Genomic DNA, 9,761 nt, shown 5'->3' with positions numbered 1-9,761 from the left:
ATAATAAAATGTTACCGTTACTACTACTACTACTACTACTAATAATAATAATAATATTTTACTACTATTTAAAATAATAATAATGTGTTTCAGTCTCTTTTCTTCGGTGTCTCGCTCCTTGTTTTTAGCCCCTTCTTCAGACGATCAGGCCCCGCCCACTCAGCCTCCTCAGCCAATTGGACGCATCTCGTGCGGCGACCTCTGCTCGCGGCGGAGACGCGCCTCGCGCCGTCAATGGGAGGAAAAAGCCGCCTGTGCTGTGTTTAATGACAAGACGTTGGCTGAATGTGTCCGCCAATGGGACAATAATCCCCAAAGGCAGCAAACAGGGGGAGCGGGTGAGTGTTTCCACGCCGGAGGATACTATTCTCCGACCTCCGGGGGATCCTGAGCGGGTTTGACAGCTGGAACCTCTCCGTTCAAGTAAGTGCTTTGATTGGAGCCGGAGCCGGAGCAGAGGGTCAGGGATCAGGACAGTTAGCAAAGAGCAGCCTGTGTGTGGAACAGCCTGCACACACAACCCGCTTAGAAACCTGCGGGGAAACCAACTCTTTCAAATGTCAGACAGCGGCAGAGGCGGAATTAAAAAGTGCGTCGGTTTCCTGGTATTCCTGTTCAAACAGTGCGTTTGTGACCCACTTTGACCCTCTGATCTGCAGCTCCATCAAACCAAGATGGAGATTCAATGAAAGAAAAAGAAACACAGACTGCAGTGAAACACACAGACTGCAGTGTTAACAGTTGGAGATAAAAGAAGAAAAAAAAACTACTTAAGAACTGCTGTAATTTCCATCATACTTGGTTTTACCTCAGCTTTGCTTCATCTGCTTATTAATTTCCATTCATGTGATTTATGTATTTGTTATTGTCCTCTCCTGTTCTCTGCATGTGGATTCAGTGTCCAGTGTTTTCCAGCCCTGGTTCTCTCTGACATTGTAGGTTTGGTTTGTTGAGAACGATGAGGAACACTTTAACCCAGTGGTTCCCAACCTTTTTTGGCTCGTAACACCATTTTAACATCACAAATTTCTGGCGACCCCAAACCTGAGACATTTTTTTGCTAAAATTAATTTGTTTTTGATCATGTAATAGTTTGCTGTACTATGCTGCAAATAAACATTGGTTTTAGAGGACATTTAGTCTATATAATGTATATTATTATGGACAGAGGCAGTAAATCCAGGTGTAGATTACTGCACAAAGCGAGAATTTTATTTTCGTGGGTCAGGATCTGTCCAGTCAGTCCAGCTGTGATTTACAAGGAGGACAATTAATACTGAACAAACAAGAACTGAAACTGTGAATTATGAAAGAGCTGCAGCATCTGAAACTGACCACAATGAACATTTGACAGATAAACAGAACCACAGTGCTGCAGTTTCAGCTTCAGAGTTTGTCATGTCTGTTATGGATTGGGATTGTCTCTGTCAACTCACCATATATTTTTTTATTTGTAAGTTTTTCTTAATTTTTTATTTTTTTTTTTTATCAATTACTAGAAATTTCAGGTGACCCCATTTGAATTCCAGGCGACCCCACATGGGGTCCCGACCCCAAGGTTGAAAAACACTGACTTAAGAACTGCTGTAATTTCCATCATACTTGGTTTTACCTCAGCTTTGCTTTATCTGCTTATTAATTTCCATTCATGTGATTTATGTATTTGTTATTGTCCTCTCCTCTTCTCTGCATGTGGATTCAGTTTCCAGTGTTTTCCAGCCCTGTTTCCCTCTGACATTGACCACTGTAGGTTTGGTCTGTTGAGGGTCACTTTAACCCTTAATACCCCAAATCATTATTTAATTTATTATTAACCTTTATGTAACCAGGAAAATGACTCGTTGAGATTAAATATCTCTTTTGCAGTGTCCTGGCTAAGACAGCAGAAGGAGTTAAAGAAAGTAGAAATTTCAGCCACTCATCCACACTAAAAATATAGATAAAAAAATGTAGTAAAACTCAGTTTCAGAACCATACACAAAACACCAAACTAAAAACATGCATAGAAAACACCACCAGTAATTTAAAAGGGACTAAAACAACAATGTTCTTTAAAAGCATTTCACAGCAGAACCCAATTCAGTCAGTTTGAACAATGTCTTTATAGAGACTGCCTCCTGCATTTTTATCTCCTTCGGTAGGTTGGTCCAGGCAGTGGAACCAGAATATTTAAAAGCTTTCTTTCCCAGTTCTGTTGTGATTTTAAGAACACATAGATAACAGATTCTGGGGCTGGTGATTATAAATAATCCTTTATCTGGATTTTTCTCTCCTTAGATATTTTAGTGCAAAAGACTCATTTTCCTGCATTCTGGTGAATTTTCATGCAGTAATTGGTATCTTTTTAGTCTTACTTCATAATGTCAGGTATGAGGGAACAATTCAAGAATAATATAATTTAATTGATGTGAGACATTCAGTAGTGCTTTCAGATATTTATTCTGCTGTCGATCAGGTTTTCTCATTTATTCATGCTGAGTCCATGTATACACAGTTGATGTGATTTACTCTTTAGTTTGGGGGAATAAAGTGTATAACCAATATCATGCTAAGCAATAGTTTGTATAATATCCCAGTAGAGGAACAAGACTGCATTCTGTATTTTTAAGAGTGATACAATCAGTGAATCTTAGGTCTCTCTTAAATAACTGCTTTTATAGCTGGAGCATATACCCATTTTTACCATTTACCCATTTCACATTTTTTTGTTTTAAGGCTCATTATGATGGCTACAATTTAAAGAAATCTAGCCAAGGTACATTTAGCAGTTTGTTTTACTTAATAGGGGGCAATTTGGTTATTTATTTATTTATTTATTTTTTTTTTTAAGAATACTGGCTTCTCTTTAGTGGGGGTGTTTTTATAGTGGCTGGATCTTTTGTCACAAACATAATTCCTCATTACAGAGGCTTTAAGAAGATCTCACTCTAACAGATTTGATCACTATTCTGTTTATGGTCCAAATATGTTGTAGGTCTTTTTTTTTTTTTTTTTTTTTTTTTTTTTACATCAGCAGGAGTCAGCTGTATTAAAAGTTCAGGTTCTGCTATTTGTACTGTGTGTCTAGTGGTGAAGTTGCAGATTTCAACCAACTGAAGCCATCTTATTTTGACCTCTCCTGAACTAAAAACTCAAAAGGCTCTTGTTACAGCCTGTATTTACTTTGTTTGGGGCTTTGTGGTGAAAGTATTTTGTCAAACTTGTTGCACATTAAAAAAGAAAAAAAGAAGAAATGGCCTCATGATGTGTTGGCCATTTCAGTATATCAACCCTGAAAGTGGAACTTCTGAGAAGATGCTCAGTTTTCTTTGTTTTCTGCAGCTGTCAGTGTTGTTTTATGTTCAGGTAGATGATGGAGGGTGGTGATGGACAAGATGAGGATGGAATAAAACAGTAGATTGGTCATGGACAGAACTTAGATTTAGCCTTACATAGAATCTTGATGCTTTGTTTTTGGAGAGAGACAGCAACTAGAGTGAATTGATGAGCAAGTGACACAAGTGAGAGGACCATAAAATCATTCTCACTGCTTGACAAATACATTTTGTGCTTTATCGTTCATTTTTGCAACCAGTGCTGTAATTGATACATCAGACTCATCGTGCAAGGTTTTGTGTGCGGTTTCTTATCAGATGAGGGTGTAAAAATACATCCAGAAATGCAAAGGAACTTATTCTGAAGGGTCTTCACTCAGATCCACACTCAGACACAGAAGGGGATGGGGCTGCTTCTTAATACTGGTTTCCACACAATATAAAATGGCAGAAAGAACAAGTCTGTTGAGATAGTGATACTATTGGCAGAGGGCCAAAAAATCAGCACTATAACCCCAAAATTTTGTTTATGTATTTTTCATTCATAAGATAGAAGACAATCTGCCTTTACATGTCAGCAAATTGACCACATTATGAATGAAAAGGAGCAGAAAAAAACAATCATATATTTTCTGCTTCTTTAACAAAATACCAGTTGATCTACAGTAGTAATTCCAAACAGAATTATGAATTCAACCTCTGAATACAATATCTTTATCACTTGCTGCTGGAATTCATCATTTACAAAAAAAAAAAAAAAATTCTTTAATTTCTCATTTTCTTTGTCTTTAACTTAGCCAAGCACTATAGAAAGAAAATACTGAGCAAAATAGCTTAAAATAAGCATAAATCACATAAATAATAAACAAATATCAAACATAATTCAGTTTAAAAAAAGCATATAAAGAATTGATTCTTGAGAGGTACAGTATTTAATAATGACAATGAGGCCTGTTTGTTTATGGATGATGTTGTATTGATAAATCTGCTGGAATTACTGAAGAAAATGGTTGAATCGTTGAGTCTGTATGACTGTACTACCATGAACATATTGGTATGTATAATTCAGTTACTGCATTATGTATTTGTTGTGGTTTGACGCTAAAATTAAGAAAAGAATATTGTTTGATTTTTGTATTAAGTTAGTGATAAAGGTGTAAAAGCACTGAGGGGTAGGATTAAATAAGTTTATACTTCTTCCTACTCCTTTTCGATCATGCAAAATTCAGACTTGTATGTGCTTGAAGATAGATTCTGTCCATTTAAATGTTTATTTTTTATTTTGTTTTTTGTTTTGTTTTTATTTTGTTTCTTTGCATGTTCGAAATAAATAAATAAATAAAATAACATAAGATTTAGATCACTTTAATCATGCTATAATACACAGGAATTTGACAAGTTTTCATATATCTTCATTCATATGTGTAAAATTATTATTATTATTATTATTCAGATATTCTTAAATACAATCAAATTGGCCAAATTCATATATTCGTCGAGGAGCTGAAAATCTGAAAAAGCCTGAAATCTCTGCCTCTGCTCTCAGTCCAAACACAGCAGAGCGTGTGAGAAGCAGGTGGATCAATGCACAAACAACATGACATGAAGCTGCAGACGAATGCGTGCAGACGACATGTTTCTAAGACTGCATGAGGGTGCAGCCACAAAAAAAATGGGGCAACACCCCCACATGAAGGAGGCTTTGTTCTAAACGCTCAGTGCTGCTGCTGTGCGGGTTTGTGTGCATGTGTCGGAGCGTTGTGTGTCTGTCAGAGGTGGCTGAATGGGGGGCAGACACTCATGTCCTGCTGGCTTATGTGGAGCTCCTGTCCATCTGCCCGGCCACTGTCAAAGACGCTCACATCACAGGCCTGCATGGGAACCGTGAGCGCTGGGGCTCCATGACTATGACCAAAGTGTAGCTTTGGGATCCACACTGTTATGGAATAGTATCCAGTTGTCTGAGATGAATTTGAGTAAAAAATTTTTTGTTTGTTTGTTTATTGCAGAAACTCTTACTGCACAGTGTTTAATTTCAGCGTTGTCACTGCAGTGTGTGTGTTTGCAGTAGCAGTATCAGAGTAGGGTCATTTACACCAACCATGAGCTGAAAATGAGCAAGAAAAAGGTGATAAACAGTCAGAGGGGTTTGGTAGTATAAAGAAAAGCAGTATCAATAGGATGGAATTATTTCAGCCATAGAAAGGATGATGGTCCTTTGTCAGCGGTGCCCTCATGGTGAATCAATCAGTTTATTAAACCACACCCCCCCCAACAACCCCCCCCCCCCCCCCCCAGATCGCTGAAAAGCTGAGGTCCACCAGCTCGCAAACGCACAACAGAAAGATGCTGTGAAATCAAGTCCAAATTTTTAATGCCCATGTAGATATTTGTCCTTACAATGCAAACCAGCAAATGTGAAGATAATGGACAAATATTTCTTCCGATCTTGTATTCGTCAGTAGATGTCTAAAATGACAAGAAAAAAAAAACATGAAAAATACTAATAACTTGCATCATTCTGGGAGAATGTATATTCAACAATTGTTCAGATATTGGGTTATGAAGTTCCTAAAACATGTTTGGTGGTGTATTTTGGATGTATTATTGGTAATAATGTAAGAAAAAATGATATTTGTTTAAAATACTATTAGCAGCCTGTAAAAAGGCTATTACCAAAAAATGGTGCAGATTAGAACCACCTACAACTAACGACTGGATACAAACTGTGAATGGAATATTTGAGATGGAGATTCAGACCCATAGACTGAAACTGAAGAAGAACAGTGTCAGGATAAGCGGACGAAATGGACAATTTTCACTTCAACGTCACACTACTAAAAACAACTGTTAGCCACAAGGTTTATTATAGTCGATGTATCCCATATGTCCCCCATGTTTGTCTTGTTTTGTAAAATAAACAATAAAAATAAAGTAAAAAAAAGATAAAATACTAATAACATTTATACAAACATGAAAGTCTCCTGGAAATAAAACAGTGACACTGAGGCAGCAAGAAAAATAAGAAGAGCATGTCAACAAGCTGTTAAGTGACCTGATGAAACTGACTGAGAGGGCAGGTCACATAGGGTCAAAGGTCACAGAGGTGTGTACTGCTAAGGAGCAGACTATTTTTAATCAAGAACAGTTACTTTTAGAAATAGTATTATATACAGACTGTTCTCGATATAGAGCTGTTGGAGCCTTCCTGTGAACAGTCCTGTATTTTTGAATATTGCATGATATACTGATGGACTAATATTTTGCAATACATTTTTTTTTTCTTTTTTTTCATAAAATCTGTCACTGTCCTACTACCACCTACTCACAGTCTTACTCCCAATAAATTAATTGAAAAACAGTTTTGTTAATCATTTCATTTACTGAAAACCCACAACTGAATGTAAATAGGACAGATCACTCTGGTTCAGCTTCTTCAAAAATTTGCCACTGTTTTGTTTTTATTTTTAGCTTATTTTTCATTAATTTAATTTAATTATTTTGCTGCTTGTTACCATTGTTAAACTAACATATATATTTAAAACACATTTTCAGTTGTACATAAATACTTCTTCTTTACAGCATTACTGTATTATTATTATTATTATTATTATTATTATTATTATTATTTTTTTTTATTATTTTTTTTTAATCTGTTTTGCATTAATGTAATAATTTATCTGTCATTAATTTTTTTGTTATTCAACGGACATTAGACACTAGAGCTCAGGATGTAATGTGGATTGACAGAGACTAAAATGAATCATTGTTATTTTAAATTATTAAACGAAAGTAGCACAGTTCTGTTCCACCCTCTTTATGGTAAATGTGACATTCTAGAGACAAATTTTTATTTTCACCTGTAAATGAATGTTTTAGCTTTAATCCAATGAACCTGTCTCACACACAACATGAATTAACTAACTAAATATTCCTTTAATATAAAAAAAGGCAATCTAGTGATTTATAGACAAAACATAGTATTTCCATATTTTTATGGAATATTTTTTGTTTGTTTTTAGTGACACATAAATGCATCTCAATTGTAATTTAATTGGTGAAATACTTTTATTGGAATTAAGACTGGTTGAAAGAAAGTGGTATTGGACAACGATATTATTGATGGATGTTACGGTCATGAGAAAATGGAGAAAACAGAAATTGTGAAAAAGTATGAGATCAATCAATCAGATGTTATTTATATAGCACCAAATAATAACAAAAGTTATCTCATGACCGTAGAGCTGGTCCAAACCAGACTCTGAAAGTGAGAGAAGGACTTTTGTCATGTCGTATATAAAATGAAGTGTGACATAAGATTTTAATATAATGTTTTAATGATGAAACTAGTTCATTCTTGTTCATAAGTCACTTATTGCACAAGATGGAACCTAATAAGAAGAGATTTATATTACTTGTCAGTGTATGACTACAATTTGGTATTGAGGGTTTTTCCTTCCATTACATGTAGCATTACTGACGGAACAAGTGATTTGTACCAAGGTTATTATCGTTAACGAAAACTAACGAAATGACGAAAACTAGAATTGTAAAAACATTTTTGTTAACTGAAATAAATAAAAACTATTAAAAAAAAGAAAAAATGATAACTAACTTAAACTGTGTTGTGTGCTTATAAAACTAACTAACATTTATAAATATTATGGATAAAATTCCCTTCGTTTTTGTCTTTGTCAATGTCGGATTGATAGGAAATCAATTTATTTCCCTTGAGCAATTTTAGCTGGCACCATATGACAGTTAACAGTCCGTCACTTCTCGTCATTTGTTGTTTCCAGTCGTCTTCTGGTTCCCACTCTACCTGGAAACATGGAGACTAAAGTTGGGAGAAAGCATCAGAGTCCTGTCTGGGATTTATTTGAATACGACGACAGAGAAGAAGAGAAAAGATATGAAAGACTAAAACTAAACTAAAACTAAGCATTTAGAAAAAAACGAAAGCTAATAAAAACTAGCAAACCTGCTCTAAAAACAAATTAAAATGAACTGAATTAGAGAAAAAAATCAAAACTAGATAAAACTAAACTATAATAAAAAATCCAAAACCATTAGAACCTTGATTTGTACAGCACCTGCTGAAGATGCAGAACCATCACTTCCCAGGAAAAAGATACACTTGTTAATTATCATCAATGAGCGTATTTGGAGTTTTGGTAGAAAAAAAATGCCATTCTATTACTTTAGGCCTCCACACACCTGGAGAAAACCTGGTATGGACTTGGACTTAACAGGTCACATGACATGAAACTACAGCTTTTTTTCTATTATTACTATCAATGTTGGATATAAGAAATGTGAAAAGCCAAAGAAAATGAAAAGTGGCTGTATTAATAATATGTGTTACATTTATTATCCTTAAACTGTCCAGATATTTGCTTGATTAGTTTTGGCATATATATTTGAAGTTATTATTAAACTAGATATGACTTCACTGATTCCACCGTGGGGAAATTGCAATGTTTACAGCAGCAAAAACGCTAAAAACAATGTGCAAAAAGACAAATAAATATTATAGTGTGAAACAGAAAATATAAGAGAATCTTTTATTTCTGTTACTTGTTCTGTACATATAAACACATTATTTATATATTTGCATATAGTTATACATGAAATCAGACATCAAATCAAACTGAATTATTTAGGACAAATAAGTAGGGCTGTGTATTGACAAAAATCTGGCGATACGATACAAATCACAATACTAGGATCATCATATGATACATCACGATATATCATGATACTGTTAAAAAGTAAATTTTTTGTTTGTTTCTTTTTTTAAATGATTATTTCCTTGAAGAATTGAATTACACCAGAAATACGTACAAATCCTAAACACATTTTATTTGATTAGAACAGGATTAGATGCTATATCACAAATGTTCCTGTGTTCAAACTGAAATTCTGTTTCACAGACATCACAGTTTAAGATCCTGTTCAAATGTTCATATTCTATTAGTTCACAACTAACATCAGAACATTATTTTTGTGCGATAACAACAAAGGAACTAACATTATTTAATGAAAGAGTGTTAAATAATAAATAAACTATAAACAAAAAGAAAAAAAAGAACCTCCACAATACCTGCACTCAAATAAATACCTAAAAATATATAAAATACAGTACTTTTTAATATCGATACATTATTGTGAAATAAAATAACGCGATATATTGCTGAACTGATATTTTCTCACACCCCTACAAATAAGACAATCTGATCAGGTCTCTTTATGTTGGATTTTAGTGGTTCTTCTCTTTTGTATTAATATTCTTCAGTGTTTTTAAAGTGTCTTGAATACAGTTAATATCTAGGCTTGACTTATCGTAATTATGATGATCATAATCAGATGTCTATGCACTGCTGTAGAGAAGTGGTATGATTGAAATAGTCCTTTAAAACCAATCAGCAATCTGAATGGAATGTTTTC

The 9,761-nt window shown here is 34.5% G+C and overlaps 1 protein-coding gene across 1 annotated transcript in view; it reads left to right on the top strand.

Moving 5' to 3' along the window:
• Positions 1-235: 235 nt before the first annotated feature.
• Positions 236-9,761, top strand: part of lypd6 (LY6/PLAUR domain containing 6) — a 52,530-nt gene continuing 43,004 nt past the window's right edge. The window contains exon 1 of the mRNA XM_030125822.1: positions 236-423. The gene's annotated coding sequence lies outside the window, so the exon portion shown is untranslated. The remainder of the gene's footprint in view (positions 424-9,761) is intronic.

Source organism: Sphaeramia orbicularis, chromosome 21 (genome assembly GCF_902148855.1).
Source record: "Sphaeramia orbicularis chromosome 21, fSphaOr1.1, whole genome shotgun sequence".
Lineage (NCBI taxonomy): Eukaryota > Metazoa > Chordata > Actinopteri > Kurtiformes > Apogonidae > Sphaeramia > Sphaeramia orbicularis.
Note: the sequence above shows the minus strand (reverse complement) of the source record. Positions and strands in the feature narration are given on the sequence as shown.